The following is a 15,282-nucleotide window of genomic DNA, read 5'->3' as shown; positions in this document are numbered from 1 at the left end:
AATGTCTAGAAAAAGTGGTCTCAACAAAAATATTTTAAATAAATGACCAAATAAATATTAGCGCCTTTAGACAATATCAAAATAAGGACTGCACTGCACTGAAATCTATCCTATGGTAGATTATACTGAGTGTCTTCTCAGAAAGGTAGAAATTTTTCAAATTATGTGTTGTTCTATTAGCAATGTGTGGTCACATGGGAGTTGGCTAAATTCTTTTGTCCTTTTTGGGGAGCTTAAAATATGAAATGAGTTCACAGAGGTGGAATAGTTTCAAGCAATAGAAGGCCAAGATTAAACTGCCTCTTATTTCCCCTCTGAAAAGGAATCATTTATCTCTAGTGAAACTATCAGAGTCCTGGATAAAAATAAAAATGTGAATTTTTAAAATAGGGCTCACTTTTTGAACTGGTCTTCCAAAATGAATCATGCAGTTGGCCTTTTCATTTGAACTATTCTGATGCAATTTTCCCCTCACAGATGTAAAGTGTATTAGAATCGGTCCCTCAGTTGTTGGAGTTAGGAACTTGGGACGATCTTTCAGGCTTGCAAAAACTCAGCCTCATCTGCTGGATGTCGAATAGATGAAGAGACAGCTCTCAGCCCTTATTTTCTCTGCAAACAGAGGAGCAGTCACAGAGTTAAGAATCCCGTTGATGATTTCTTTGGGCTCTGCATGGCAGCAACCAATTATAGAGAGAAAAAGGAAGGTAGGAAATGGTTTCTTGTCCAAAATCAACCCCTCCATCGTTAGGGACGCCTCCGACACCAGTCCTTCTCAACTGGGGCTGATTCTGCCTGCCACCCAGGGAACATTTGGCAATGTTTGGAGGCATTTTTGATTCTCACAATGGGGTGGGGTGGGGGTGATACTGGCATCTGGTAAGCAGGGAGCAAGGACCCTGCTACTCAACCTACAGTGCCCGGGACTGCCTCCCATGAAGAGGCATAATGGAGAGCCAAAGGCTCAAGAGTACAGAGGTTGAAAAACCCTGTTCTGTGCGCTAAGTTCCTTGTATCTTCGCTAAGCAGGAGGAGAATCTTTTGGTTCAGGCCCATGTGCTTGCAGTAAAGACCCTCCCCAACATGGGCTCCATCCACATAGGAACAGGGACCTGTGACCCCAGCTCAGTGGAAGGGTGCATCTTCTGTGACCTATTTGTGTCACTTCTTGGGCCCCATGATTCCCAGCATAGAGAATCCATGGGGTCCCGCTGAGAGCCGCACATCCTGTGAGAGCGTAGCACCGAGAGAAGCTGGTTCCCCATTTATGTCTTTTTGGCTGCCAGTAACCACGTTGTTGCTGTGTTTCATCTCGCCCAGCTCTGGGATCAGAGCAGTGATTACAGAGGGGAAACATTTGTCTGAAATCAGATCTGGGGCTGTGGTTCTGGAGTGCTTACTCCACTGGTTCAGTCAGGAGGTGATGCTGGAGACTTCAATTCCCATCTGTCAGTAGCTGTAGCAAACCTAAGGAAAAACGTGTCATGTGGTTTGTATCTGTAGGACTGCTGGCTTTGCGTCTCCACTCGCTTGCCTTAAGGATGTCAGGAAGCTGAGCGGACACTCGCAAACTCTAATCAGGGAGTTCTTCTTGGCAGAGAGGCCTCAGCTTAATCCTGCAACAGAGGGTGTTCTGGAGCTCAGGAATTACTTCATCGCTGGCTTCTCTACATACTTGGAAGGAGATCACGGTTAAGTCACTCAAACTTTCTTCCTTGGTTTCAGTAACTATTAAAAAGAAAAGCATTTCTTTTTTCAACTGAACTTGTAATTACTGCTTAAAGGCACAAACAAGGATTGAATGTTTAAGTTGTGGTTGGGAGTTTTATTATTATGAGTGATGGCACAACAAAGTAACACCAGACAAGCCTGTCCACACCCCATCCCATCTCTGTGACAGCAGCTGCCTGAGAGTGAGCACAGAGCAAGACTTTGGATCTATACAAGTAAAAACGCAGATCAGTTTGGAAATTTATAACCTCATCTTAAACATGTATGGTAATTATAACATGTAAACGCTCCATTTTCTTTCTTTTTTAAAAAAATTAGTCTTTATTTTTTAGAGTCATTTTAGGTGTTCAGAAAAGTTGAGTGGAAAGTGCAGAGTTCCCATATGCCCCTTCTTTGCCTGCCTCAGGTTCCCTGTTGTTAACATCTCGAGTTATTAACATCTTGCATTGATGTGGTGCATTTGCTACAATTGATGAGCCAGTATAATTGATGATACATTATTATTAACAGAAGTCCACAGTTTATGTTAAGATTCACTCTTTGCGTTTTGTAGGTCTACAGCCTTTGAAGCATGTACCCACGATTACAGTATCATCCAGACTATTTTCATGCCCTTAAAATCTCCCACGTTCACCTCTTCATCCCTCTCTCCCTCCCCAGGGCAACTGCTGATCTTTCTTACTGTCTGCATAGTTTGGCTTCCATTTTCTTTCCAGTTACAAGCAGACCATGTTCATTCCCTTCCGTGATCACTCTCTTCCTCCTCCATCCTCTCCTCCTCTTCTGCTACCCTCTGAGCTCATGCTCTCTCTGCACTCTGCCTGGATTGAGATGAGACCAGTAACTAGTCTCATTGCTTCCGTCTATTAGTCTTAGTTGCAGATAAGGTTATCTTTTTGAAACAAAAGTGTTGTCATATTTCTTTTCTACTCAATGATCTTTAATGGTCACTCTTGGCCAAAAAATAAAGCTGAAGACTTTACGGACTACAAAGGAGACACATGAGATCTCATTTCTGCTAACTGCTTTCATCTTCTCTCTTCCTTCTCAGGGTCCACATCCTCAACCCCCTCACCCTTCTCCCTACGGGCAGTCTATAGTTCACTCATGCAAGCAAACTGAAATTCCTCAAATTAAAGCATTTCCTTTTTTTTTTTTCATTTGAGGAGATCAGCCCTGAGCTAACTACTGCCAATCCTCCTCTTTTTGCTGGGGAAGACTGGCCCTGAGTTAACATCCATGCCCATCTTCCTCTATTTTATACGTGGTACACCTACCACAGCATGGCTTTTGCCAAGTGGTGACATGTCTACACCCGGGATCCGATCTGGCAAACCCCGGGCTGCCAAGAAGCAGAATGTGTGAACTTAACCGCTGTGCCACCAGGCCGGCCCCTAAAGCATTTCCTTTTATACAGGATGAACATTTGCTGCTCCTTGGGTCAATTCCTGGTGAGTAATGTTAGCTGCTATAACAAATGGACAGCAACATTTCAGCAGCTTAGTACTACAAAAGTTTCTTTCTTCCTTATGAAAAAGTTCAAGCTGGAGTTCCTGGTTGTTGGGAAGCCATGTGATAATTCAGGAACCATTTTGTCCCATCTTGTGGCTCTGATCACCCATGATCTACAGGTTATTGGTGAAATTGATGAAGAAACATAGAAAGACAAGCCCACTTCTTTAAAGCTGTGGCCCAAGGGACACGTATCACATTGGCTCGTGTTACCTTGGTTAGAGCTCAGTCACATGGTCACTTTGGCCTTGAAAGGATGATGGGAGATGTAGTATAACCACATGCCCCCAAAAGGAGGTAAACTCAGGCTTTTGTGTGAGTGGCCTCTGTGAAAATGGAGCATCCTAAGTCTATAAAAATAAAGAAAACTGAGACTAGGTTGATCTATGGAATCAAAAGCTGAACAAGATGGGTAGATAATGACTGTTGAGATGGAGTGAGAGCTTGAGGCATGTACTGACATTCCACATGGCCGGCCAAGGGGAGGAGCACATGGGTGCGATTTCACAGTGCTTTGATGACCCATCTTCCTTGAGGACGTGGGGACTGGGGTGGGGGGAGAGCAATGCTTCTTTTGTTGACCTGGCTGAGAGTTATGCAGGAGAGTGCACTTTGTGACACTTTAGCAAGCTGTTCACACAACTTACTCACTTGCCTGTAAAAAGTTTAATAAACAAACGCACAAAAAAGAGCATATAGTCCCCTTACCTTATGACAGTTTCTCAAATGTTTGATAACTAATTATATTCTGTAAATTATATGTTTAATGGGACAGTGATTGCTTTGAATGTGTGTACACAGATATGCCGGGTCACCTGAGTTTACTTGTACTTTTGGTTACAGATCATGCTGATTCAGGTATTTGGATCCTGTTGATTTTCTTCTTCTGCTTCCTTTTCTTAAAATATCCGTTTTTCCCTCTCTGGCTGATAAGTGCCTATTAATATTAAAGACTTTATCAAACATAATCCTCTTTATGAAGCCTATTATTCTGCATCTTTCACATAGAATTGACCATTCTATTATTCACTCTCTGGGGACACAAAGCACACCTTCTGTCTAATCCTGGAGCATTTTAGTAACCTCATTTAACTCCAATTCCTAGCTAGTAAGCTCTTTTGATGGTAGAGATTATGCTTAATCGTCTGTTTATCCCTATTCTCAAGAAAACATCATAAATGCTTAATAATTCTTTGTTGAATGAAGGGATAAGAAGTGGATGAAAGTGTACGCAACATGTAACTGTAACAATTCTCAACCATGGCTCTGTGATTGACGCATTTGATAGAAAAAATACACGACTTTAAGTGTATAGTCTAACATCTCTTAAATACTTGACAGAAGTAAGGGTAGTTTTAGGTATCTAGTCAGTTTTTTTAGTCTCGGTAAAGCAACACGTTTCAAACACTTGGCTCCTAAGTAACATTTTTGCATCACCCAATATCTGTTTTCCTCCCCATCAATTATTTATGATGCAAATTTTATAAATTAAAAGTACAACCTTCATTTTTGAGTTAGAGAAATGCAGATTTGAATCTCAGCTTTCCTTACAAGTTATGTGACTTTGGTAAGTACTTATATTTAAGCCTTAGGTTATTTATCATTAAAATAAAGAGTTTAACTGGACCATAATGACAGTTGTGGAAACTAAACACACTGACGCACTTAGGAGATGCTCAATAAATGTTAACTTCTGACTCACTTTCTTTCATCTCTTTAATAAAGTTTATCATAAATATCCAATTATGAAAATGTAGGATTTGCTATTTCTGTACACTTTTCTCTTTTCTCTATTTTCAAAGAAAACACACAACCTAAACTTTAAACTTCATTTATGCCATTAATTTATTAGATTGGTGGTGGGGGCTGGGGTAACGTAAATGGGAACACTTTTCAGTCTTCTATCATTTTTCCAATTTTTGCTACACATTCCTGGAGGCAAATCTTCATTTGAAAAATACCATAAACACAAGCCTGACTGGTGAACGGTAAATGGTAAATATAAGGGTATTCTCTGAAAGCGTTCTGGCACTTCACTCCTGTGTAAGGTAAAACACAGCATCACAAATGCATTTCTTTAATAAAGAAGGAGCAGAAACCAAATGTATTTGTTGGTCAACTCAAGAAACTCAAATAACACAGTGTTGGCAGACGCTGTCTCTGCCCATCCAGACCTCTCGGACTGTCAGCAGCTGTCTGAGCATTTCCCCCTCACTCTGTGCTCTGTGGCTTGAGGACCTTCTTCAGAGGTTGCCCTGGAAGAGCCTGGGGCCCACATCCTCCACGCTTCCCGCTCTCTGCAGTCCCACCTCCAGGACTGAGGAGTCGCAGAGCACAGAAGCCCCCTCCTCTGTCTCCAGCAGGAACACACTTTGTGGAGTGAGTCCCACCGGGGTCTTCCAGCAGGATCTTGCTGAGTTGGAGCCTTCCCTGAACCTCACCTTTGCTAGGCTCACTCACTCTCTCATCAGATGGTGTCTCTGGGAAGAATTTCTGTAATCAACACTTGCACCAAACTGTTGTCTCAAGGTCTGCTTCTGGGACAACTGAAGATGGGAGCGTACCAAGAAAGTAAAAGGGAAGACATAAGTGTAGAAGCACAAAATTAATGCAGTTGAAAGGAAGAGGCAATATAGGGAGTCATAAAATAAGACAGGTAAAAGTCTAGAAATCTTTATGAGACTTGTATCTGACATTGTGTTCAGTGTATGGCGTGTGCAGCAGGCGGGGATGAGGCTTGATTCTGGTGAGCTGATTATCTGAATGGTGTCTAACAGAGGCCAGAGTAAAAACATCCTTGGGGAAGACGTGTACAGTCACGAGTGGGTTTGGGCAAATTCTGAACTCCTGAAGTGAAAATCCCTCTAGAGAACAGGGAAAAGAATGAAGTGAATTAAATGATGCAAATGGAGGACATTACCAAAGAGGTCAGTGTGGGAGGCGAGGCGCTGGCTATCTCTGTTCTGCACAACAGACCTTTCTAAAGCACGAGGATGTTTTGTTACACAAATATTTGTGTTCCTTTGTGTTCAGCACACCTTGCGTACAAAAGCTACAGGAGAAAAGTTTAATCCATCAGAGCTTAGTGAGAATGGTCACGGTCCTTCTTTTAATAATATAATACCTTTTTCCTGTTGTGCTGGGAAGACAATATATCTTTATATAAGAGGTGGGAAGGGGGTAAAAGTCAGTACATTCTTTTTTCTGTCTATTTTCACAAGCACTGAAATATACCCTCTAATTTTGAACCAAGGTTCAACTCTGACCTATATAAATACAACCATTTGCTGGTAGGTCTGTGCAGAGAGAATAAAATCTCCCCTTTGTGTTTTATAAAAGTAAGTTTTCTCTCTCAAGTGAGGGGAGGTAGGTCAAGCCGTGAATGTGAGTCACGCTTGCGTGTGGTATATTTGACCCCAGCAAGTACGATCGCCGAGATCGAGGTGTGGGAAAAGAACCCCCAGAGAGCCGTGGCCATGGGATATTTTCTGCAAATAATGAGATGCTTTGAAACATTTCAAATCAGAGCATTAAAACTGAGACTGTGCATTTATCCACTAAGGTGACTATTTCATTTATGATAAAAGGTTAAATAAATATTTTCAGTAGTGGAGATGGCTAACAAAAATGTCTCTCAGGGAAAGGAAAATCATTCTACTGAATTGTGCTCCATTTTTGCCACAGGAGGTTTATTTCTGGGACAATCTTGGGGCTGAGCGTAGGCAGTAAGTCAACAGTAGATACATCTCTTTACTGTTTGATGGATGCTAGTTGCCAAAGTTGAAATATTTTTAGTTTCAGGCCAGTTGCTAGTGGAGTCAAAAGCCCTAATTGTTAATTTATCCACCGTCCTTGGCTGAGGAAAAGGATCGAATGGGTAGAGAGGAGATGCCTTCAGTTCCTGAGGCAATTGTCCTTGATGATCGGGGATGCTCCAAGGCATGGAGTCGCCACTGCTGTGGGATACGGATAACTCACAGCTACCTCATTATTCTAATTATTATTATTTTGCCTCCAATTCCATGAAGCTCCTCTCCCAAGCAGTAGTTTCATTATTTTGAAAAATGTTTCAATGTATCCATTTTCCTCAGTGGGGCATTCTAGAAACAAGGGAGTTGCATGTCTTCCTTATTAGGCGCCACACTGAGCAAACCTTGACACCCTCCCTTCCCGCGCCCTCCCTGCCCTGGTTGGGATGGCAGGACGCTGTCTCGCAATATATTACCCCGACAGAGAACAAATGGACCGCAGTAAATATTATGGCTTCATCTAAAGCTTCAACTGTGGAAACAAACGACAAAAAATGTCGTTCACATAACAGAGGTCAACATCTACTGGCGCAGATATTCCACATGGCGACTATTACAATGCGCTTTTCACAGAGGGCTTATTTATGGGAACATATTATGAGTCATAGCAATTCATAACACGATGTTCTATGGAAAATTCCATTCTCCACTCAGGCTAAATGCTAGACACACAGCACTCACTTTTGATTAACGAGAGTCATAAACATACCCCAACAGGTATAACGCAGTAGTTTATAGCTTTAACCTAAATTGACAGATATATTTTTTTTCTTCATAAAACAAGAAAAATGGGATAGAATGAGATCTTGGCAATTCTCAGCAGGATGGTTAACTGGCTGCAGCCATTGCAGGCACTGTCTCATTACCCACTTCTCAGAATTTAGACTCCTCCTGCATCATTTATTCATTACCTGTACTGCAGCTTCTTCCTCTAGTCTATAAATATCTTTCTAATTTGAATTAAGATAATGTGCTATCTGTGCTTGTTACATATGGCACAACGCAGTTGGTGCTCACTTTAAATCTCACCAAGTCAGAGAGCATTTTTGCATTCCAGATAGAGCTAAAAATATTCGCCCATTAAAATAGTAATCATCATTAAAATTAGCTCGCTGATTTTGCTGATTAATTTTTCAGTAACAAGTACACTTTCGAAAAAAGTTTCAATTAAAGATTTTTTGAAAAACTAGATTTTTAAAATGTAAACCATGTAAGAAGAAAGAGATAATTAAGGAAATAAAAATAGAAAATTTAAATCTACTGGAATTTTTAAAGACTTTTAAAAAAATTTGCCGTCAAAAAAAAAGAGCACAGAGGATGGGGTGGTTGCTATAACTAGAATGTAGGACAGAGGTCCCTACCTCTTCATTTGGGGCTGTGATTCTCATATCTTGCAAAGGTTGTTTGTTTCTGTCTGTTACAGGAGAAGTACAACCTAGCAAGCATAATACGCGTTCCAATGATCAGAGCCACTCTTGTGAGATTTACATGTTTATTTGCATGTGTTTTATTTTCATATGCAACAGGCATGCTTCCAGTTTAGAGAAGGTTGTAATACGTAACAATAGGAAGGTGCAACTTTAGATGCATGGATGGAACAAAGGGCTGTTATCCACAGGACAACCATCAGCACAATTTTTTTTTGGCTTTAGTATCTTAATTTTAGTTGGAGTTAAGGACATAAAATAGGCTCAAATATAGTTTTGATCAGCCATATTAAAAATTGTAGGAGGGGGAACTGTGCGTTTTCACTTCGATCCTTTAAGAATCCCTTACTATAATCTTAAGAAAGTAAGCTAGTACAAATACATAAACATGTTTTAAGCTTAAAAAAGGAATATTAATTGTAAGACAGAAGCCTTTAGAGAAAAGTTTAGAAGACAGAGATTAGGAGAAAGGTATAATGTTCAGTCATGGTTGAAATGATGTTTGTATATCATTGAGCGCTAACTAAGGCCATTAAATGTTCCTTAGCTGAGAGTATTGGATGTTTCCTCTTATTTGTAATGGACATATACCACAAAGCAAAAGTGAAACCCAGTCTGTCGTGGACGACCATTGCATAATGACTGTCATGGAAATGCCTCTGACCTTTCTCAGATGAGGGGTAGCAGCAGAGCTAGAGAAAGACATGGGTTCGTGTCAAAATGATCTGGTAGATGGCAGGCAGGAAACAGAAGCAGCAAACCCAGGGGTTCCCATATTTCCATGAACACACACACACACATTTCTTTTGTGTTTAGAAGACAGATCATGCATAGCTATATATTTCTTCATTTCCAAATATTAAGCTGTATTTCCAAACATAAGCTATAATCTCTTGGGCATGTTTATTGCAGGAGATACAACACTAAAACCTTTGTAAAATGTCACTTACGTATTCTATGACAATATGTCTGAGACGTACAGTATTTGAGAAAAGAAGATCATCTTATTTGTCTCCTGTAATTTGAAATGTAAACCTGGTTTGACATTAGGTGGGATTCCATAAGTAACTATCAGAACAAAATAATATCTTTGCATGTGTGTGAATGTGTGGGTATGTGTGTGGATTGGTAGATAGATGATAGAGATAGATAAATAGATAGACTGACAGAAAGATAGATGATGGATGGATGGATGGATGGATGACTGGATATATATTCAGACACTCAAAGTATCTCAATTGTCATATGTTTTCCAGTCTTGGCTTTTGATTAAATCCAGAAGCATATAAAAGTAAAGGGTTTGAGCTATTTTAAATCCTGTGTTTGTGTGAATGTGTGAGAGTGTGTGTGTGTGTGTAGATAGATAGATGATAGATATACGATAGATGGATGGGTGGATGGATGGATAGATGATAAATAGATGATAGATTGATGGATAGATGGACAGATAGATGATAGATACAATAGATAGATAGACATTCAAACTACTTCAATTATTGTATATTTTAAAATTTTCATTCTTAATTAAATCCAGAAGCAGATAAAAGTAAAGGGCTTGAAGTATTTTAAATCTTTTGTGTGTGTGGGCGGGGGGAGGGCCAGTATTTCCAGCTTTCACCTTTGCCCTCTTGCAAACCATCTTCCCTGTAGTTTCCAAGATGATTTAAAAAAGAAAATAAAATGGTTCTGGCCCTCCAAAGGCATTCCATCACACTTAGACCCAAGTCTCAACCCACCTCTCGCGATAGGACTCTTCCCCACTCCCTAAGCTCCCACCCTAGCCTGCACCCACTTCCTTCTCTCCTCCGGATATTGTGGCACCTTCCTTTTCTTCTGCCTGCGATGACCTTCCCCAGTCTACGCGGGCCAGCTGTGTTCAGTGGACTGTCCTTGGTGCCTGGGCTTCCCTTGAAAGCACAGTGACTGCCTGGAGGGGGTGTGTGAAAGTCCAGCTTCCCTCCCTGCCATGAAACCAACTCTGGGGGCAACATGGTGTCCAGAGCTCCCTGAGAAAACAGTCTGGGGCTGGGACTCCCCTGAGATCTACCGATCTAGGCGTCTCACCCTTTCCTCCCCAGATGCAATTCCCTCGCTGGAGGGGGGAAGGGAGTCTTTCAGAAGTAATTTGTGCCTGAATCCTCATCTCAGGTTGTACCTCTGGGAGCCTGAGCTAAGACAAGATGGCAGCTCAAATGCCACCTCCTACTCCTAACCACCAGTTCCCTCATTCAGAGACTTGACATCTCACAAGGCCAGGGAACCCACAGGAATGGCATGCTCAGAGCTGCATGGCTTAGATCTCCTGGCTTTCTTCACTTTATGACACTTGCTGATTTCTAAAATCACACCTCATTTAACTGGACTTTGTTCTCCTCCCACTGTATTACCTTCTCTATGGAAACAGCAACTTTGTCCCCTTTACTGCTGTGCCTTCTAGTCCTAAGAACGTCCTAGATGATGGCAGGCTCTCAGTCACTGCTGGACAGAGTAGAAAGATGGTCCAGAAGAAGAAGATCCCACCTCTCTCTGCCTGAGTTCTTGTGTCTCCATTTGAACAAGCTAAATCGTTGCCTCTCACTGACCTCAGCTTCTCCCGTTAGAATTGAGATGGTGGCCTGTGGTCCTGGCTCCTGGGGTCAGTGCAGGGGGCTGTGCAGATTTATAATGGGAATAAATCGTTGAGAGACATAGAGTCCACTGGCCATGTTAGACATGCCTAAAAGCCTTTCTGGGCACCCAGACATAAACCATCATAAAAGACTCATACGTTACTGAGTCTGTGGTTCTCTGCCAGTCTCCCAGAGGAGATTTGCTTCCCCAGGTGGAAAGGGAGGAAGTACACAGAGAAGCACCACTCAGATGGTCCCTGAAGGACTGGTGTACATGCCAGAGGAAGTGGTATGTGACAGGCTAGTCCTCCTGGTGATCAGACACCAAGGGGTCTGTGTCCTAAATTTCCCTGGGAGAAGGTGGAAGAGGGGGAAGCAGAGAGCAGGAGACGATTGAGCAATCGCTTCATCACTTTTCACCATTTGGTGACAGAATAGGTAGAAGAGTGGAAATCACATTTGATTTTTAAAGTCTATATCTGGTGACATTTTGAAATAGGTGATTCATTAATTCAACAAGTATCCATTGAGCACTTTCTATGTACTAGGCATAGGTCTAGACATCAGGGATACGAAAGTCAACAAATTGACATTTTCTACTCTCGTTTACTCTGTATTCTTGTTGACTGAGAAAGATGAAAAATATATACCAAAAACCATAGTGAGTTAGGAAAAGTTACAGTGACAGGACTATAGGGAGTGGCTCTAGTGGTGGTAATGAAAGTCTTCAGAGCAGAGATAAATGAAGTGAGGGAGCAACCCTAGCAAACATCTGTGAGGAGGTGTGTTTCAGGCAGAGACAATAGTCGGTTCAAAGGCCCTGAGGCCACAGTGGAGCTGGAGGACTAGTGTGACACTAAAACTCTGTTAACTGCAGTCACATTAGCTAAATGCTAATTAAAGTGCCCTCTAGACTTTCCCCTAGCACCCAACAGAATAAAAGAGTATCAGTTGACATACATGGATGATTGCTTTGAGGTGAAAATGTAGGTGAGAGACCTACCGTTTCTGTCATACCCTAGTAGCAAAATAATAAATGGCAACCAAATAATATAATTTTTGTTATTCTTATAGGAGATTTTAGTAAGGTACAGTTTCTCTGGGGGACTGTCAGAATGTTGGGTTCCAGAGATTGACAGTAAAGTAGAATTTAGGTATGACACTTCATAATGAAACCTAATACAGAAATAAAGAAAGACTCATCTCACCATATAGATAAATTAGGGAATAATCATTTATATTAGACAACTATGCATCGCATAATAAAAAGATCCTATGTCAGAGCCCCATATAAAGTGAATTTCTTTGGAGCAGTTAAAATACGATTTGTTCCCCTGCAGAGGAAATCAGGATTTGTGGATCTACATTCTCTGCCACCTATAATGAAAATCTTTTGGTTTTAATTCATAAACATTGTGCAATCTAGTGGCATACAATAAAATTCTTTTCTTAGTTCTATTCAACTGAGGGTACCCCAGTTGGTTGCAAAATATACACGCAATGGTTAGATTGTGTGCACGCATGTGTGAATGTGTACGTGTGTGAGGGTGTATGTGTGAATGTGTGCGTGCATCCTGTGCAATCCGAATGCCCCTTTTGGTGCATCTGCATTCAAGGCCTAAATCCTGCAGGACCGAGTAACTTGCTTTCAAGAGTGTCTGGTACGGAATTCTGCAGATGTGGCCACTTAGTAAATGCGTGCTGAGGACAAAGATTAGACTGATGACAAATCTGAGTCTTGAGTAGAAAGAGCTTACTGATTAGTTTCTGGAATTGTTGCCCAGTTGGAAAAAAAAAAAATATATATGGTTTTGCTTTTCTTCTTTTTGGATGAGTGGGTTCTCTCATATATTTAAACTCAGAATGGGGCATTCAAATGAACACATTCTAGTCTTCCTGGGACACGTCTGTGTTGCTTAAGTGGCTTCTTCAGGCACACCTTCTACTGCATCCCGGCAATGGCCAATCAGTAGAGGATGGGGTGTGAAGGCTCAACGTGTTCTCCATGGAGCAGGGGCTCTGGATGTACCTCTAGGGTTTGCATCGTGTTTTAGAGGCATTCTGAAATTTCTCAATCCAGTGCCTCCGAAAAATACCCAGGTCAACGCTTGGCGTAGTTCCTCTGACTAGAAGCTCTCATTACATCTTGCTGTTATGAGCGTGATTAAAAACTCTAAAGCAGTAAAGGCCATGGAGGAGAAGTCCTTGGTGAGCATCTCGGGAGAGCTGCTGGGGAGCTGAGCTGGCCTCCCGGAGGGTTCCCTCTATGCATTCTGAGTTCTTGGAACGTTGCCAAGGACTTGCCACCTCTGTACAAACTCTGTTCACACTGGCAGCTCCTGGGATGAGCTATAGTCTGCTTTCTGTGCTACTCAAATAAAAAGTGCTACCTGTTCCGTTTTGCTGTTTCAGGGAATTTCAGAAAGAAAAATATGAGACTGGGAGATCCTGCCCTGAAGAGTAAGGAATCAAAAAAAGAAAAGGGTTTTCACCCTTGTGAGGGATGGATGATAGGTCCTTCCTAAGAAGTGGCCCTACGAAGAAGGACATGAATGTGGCTGTTCCCAGCGAAATTCCACTTTTGGAGAAGGTTGCTCCATCAGTCAGCTATGATTCCAGACAATTAAATTTCTGATTGGAGCACCACAATAAAGAAAAGAAAGAAGCTTACTAAAACAAAATAAAGTGAGACATTGAGATAATACAACGGAGACGTCGTTCGCAGGATGGAAAGTCCCAGTGTAGAAGGGGTGCAAGGGGCGTGGGGACTGGCTGCGGTAGTTCAAGCTTGCTGCTCTAGGGGGTGCTTTAAAAGAAGACATTTAGGAGATGTGTAACCAGCATGCCAGCATGTCTTGTATGGCACACGATGGTGTAGAAAATCCCATTTCCTTAGTTGAATGAGATTCTAATTCGCACTTGAAAAATGGATATAGAAAATCTTGTGAACAATAAATTATTCCACAATTTTGTTCTACAGTAACACATCATTTTATAGTAGGAAAATTCTGCACACGAATGTTGTAGACATATGCTAATCATAGGTCTTTAACATTAAGCTTTCTCCTAGTGAAGAAAGTAAAGAAGAAAATCACTCAAAAATCAGGCTGGAGAAGGCCCATGATGTAGACCTGAGATCACCATATTTCAGATTCCACATGTGACCACATCAGAAGCATCACACCATCTTCAACTTGTGTGCACGTGAGTCTTTATATCTTACCTTCAGAGTGCCATGCACAGCAAGCTGGTATTGCTATGAGATTGATGGCTCAAGAAGTAGCATGAACACGTAGAATTTTTTTAAAAAAAATCAATTAGGTTAATCCTTCTCTTTCAGGCAATAAAATATCTAAAAATCACAGACACAGATTTGACTCTCTAATCGCAATTGCTAATGATCTGTGATTATAATGAGCGTGTGATTTTCTTTGGAATGAAATTATCTATTGTTTTTTTTTTTTTAACAAATCAATTTGTGATGGTTCTGAGATTATTCCAGTCAAACAGATATTATATGTATTTCTTCTCCCTTAGGCTTGAGAGAATCCTGTGGTGGGCCACCCTAGCTTCAGGAAAAGCACTGTGTCAGCTATATTTTGTAAAACTCTTAGAAATGTCTGAGATAGGAATGGGTGGGAAGGAGGCTGGGACTATGTAATGTTTTGGTTTTCTTTAAATTCTTTTTGTCATGTGTTTGCTGAATTAGTGGGAGTTTAGCCCTCATCATTTTGGGTCCAGAACTATTGATTGGGACCTGCCCTTCCTCTGCCCAATGACTGTCACAGTAAGAGGACACAAGGAGCCACAGGAAGTGACTCTCAGAACTGCAATGTAAAACAGTCTACTCTGGGAGAACATGCGCTCTTCCCGGGCCCTGAGAGCATCTGGGGAAGGATGAGTGCCTCAGTCCATTCAGGCTGCGATAACAGAACACCGCAGGCTGGGGGGCTCAAACAACAGATATTTGTTTCTCACAGTTCTGGAGGCTGGAAGTCCAAGAACAAGGTGTTGGCAGGTTTGGTTTCTTCTGAGACCTCTCTCCTTGGCCTGAAGATGGTTGTCTTCTCTCTGTGTCCTCACACAGTGGAAGGGGCAAGGGAGTTCTCTGGGGTCTCTTTTCTAAGGATACTAATCCCATCACGAGAGCTCCACCTTCACGACCTCATCACCTCCCAAAGGCCCCACCTCTTA

At 41.7% G+C, this 15,282-nt stretch overlaps 1 long non-coding RNA gene across 1 annotated transcript; it reads left to right on the top strand.

Moving 5' to 3' along the window:
- The first annotated feature begins 491 nt into the window (after nucleotides 1-491).
- On the top strand, nucleotides 492-2,727 carry LOC139080463 (uncharacterized). Its single transcript, XR_011534993.1, has 2 exons — nucleotides 492-707; nucleotides 1,504-2,727. It is a non-coding gene; the product is annotated as an uncharacterized lncRNA (long non-coding RNA).
- The last annotated feature ends 12,555 nt before the right edge of the window (nucleotides 2,728-15,282 follow it).

Source organism: Equus przewalskii, chromosome 30 (genome assembly GCF_037783145.1).
Source record: "Equus przewalskii isolate Varuska chromosome 30, EquPr2, whole genome shotgun sequence".
NCBI classification, from domain to species: domain Eukaryota; kingdom Metazoa; phylum Chordata; class Mammalia; order Perissodactyla; family Equidae; genus Equus; species Equus przewalskii.
The sequence above is the reverse complement of the archived record's forward strand: the minus strand, read 5'-3'. Positions and strand labels throughout refer to the sequence as shown.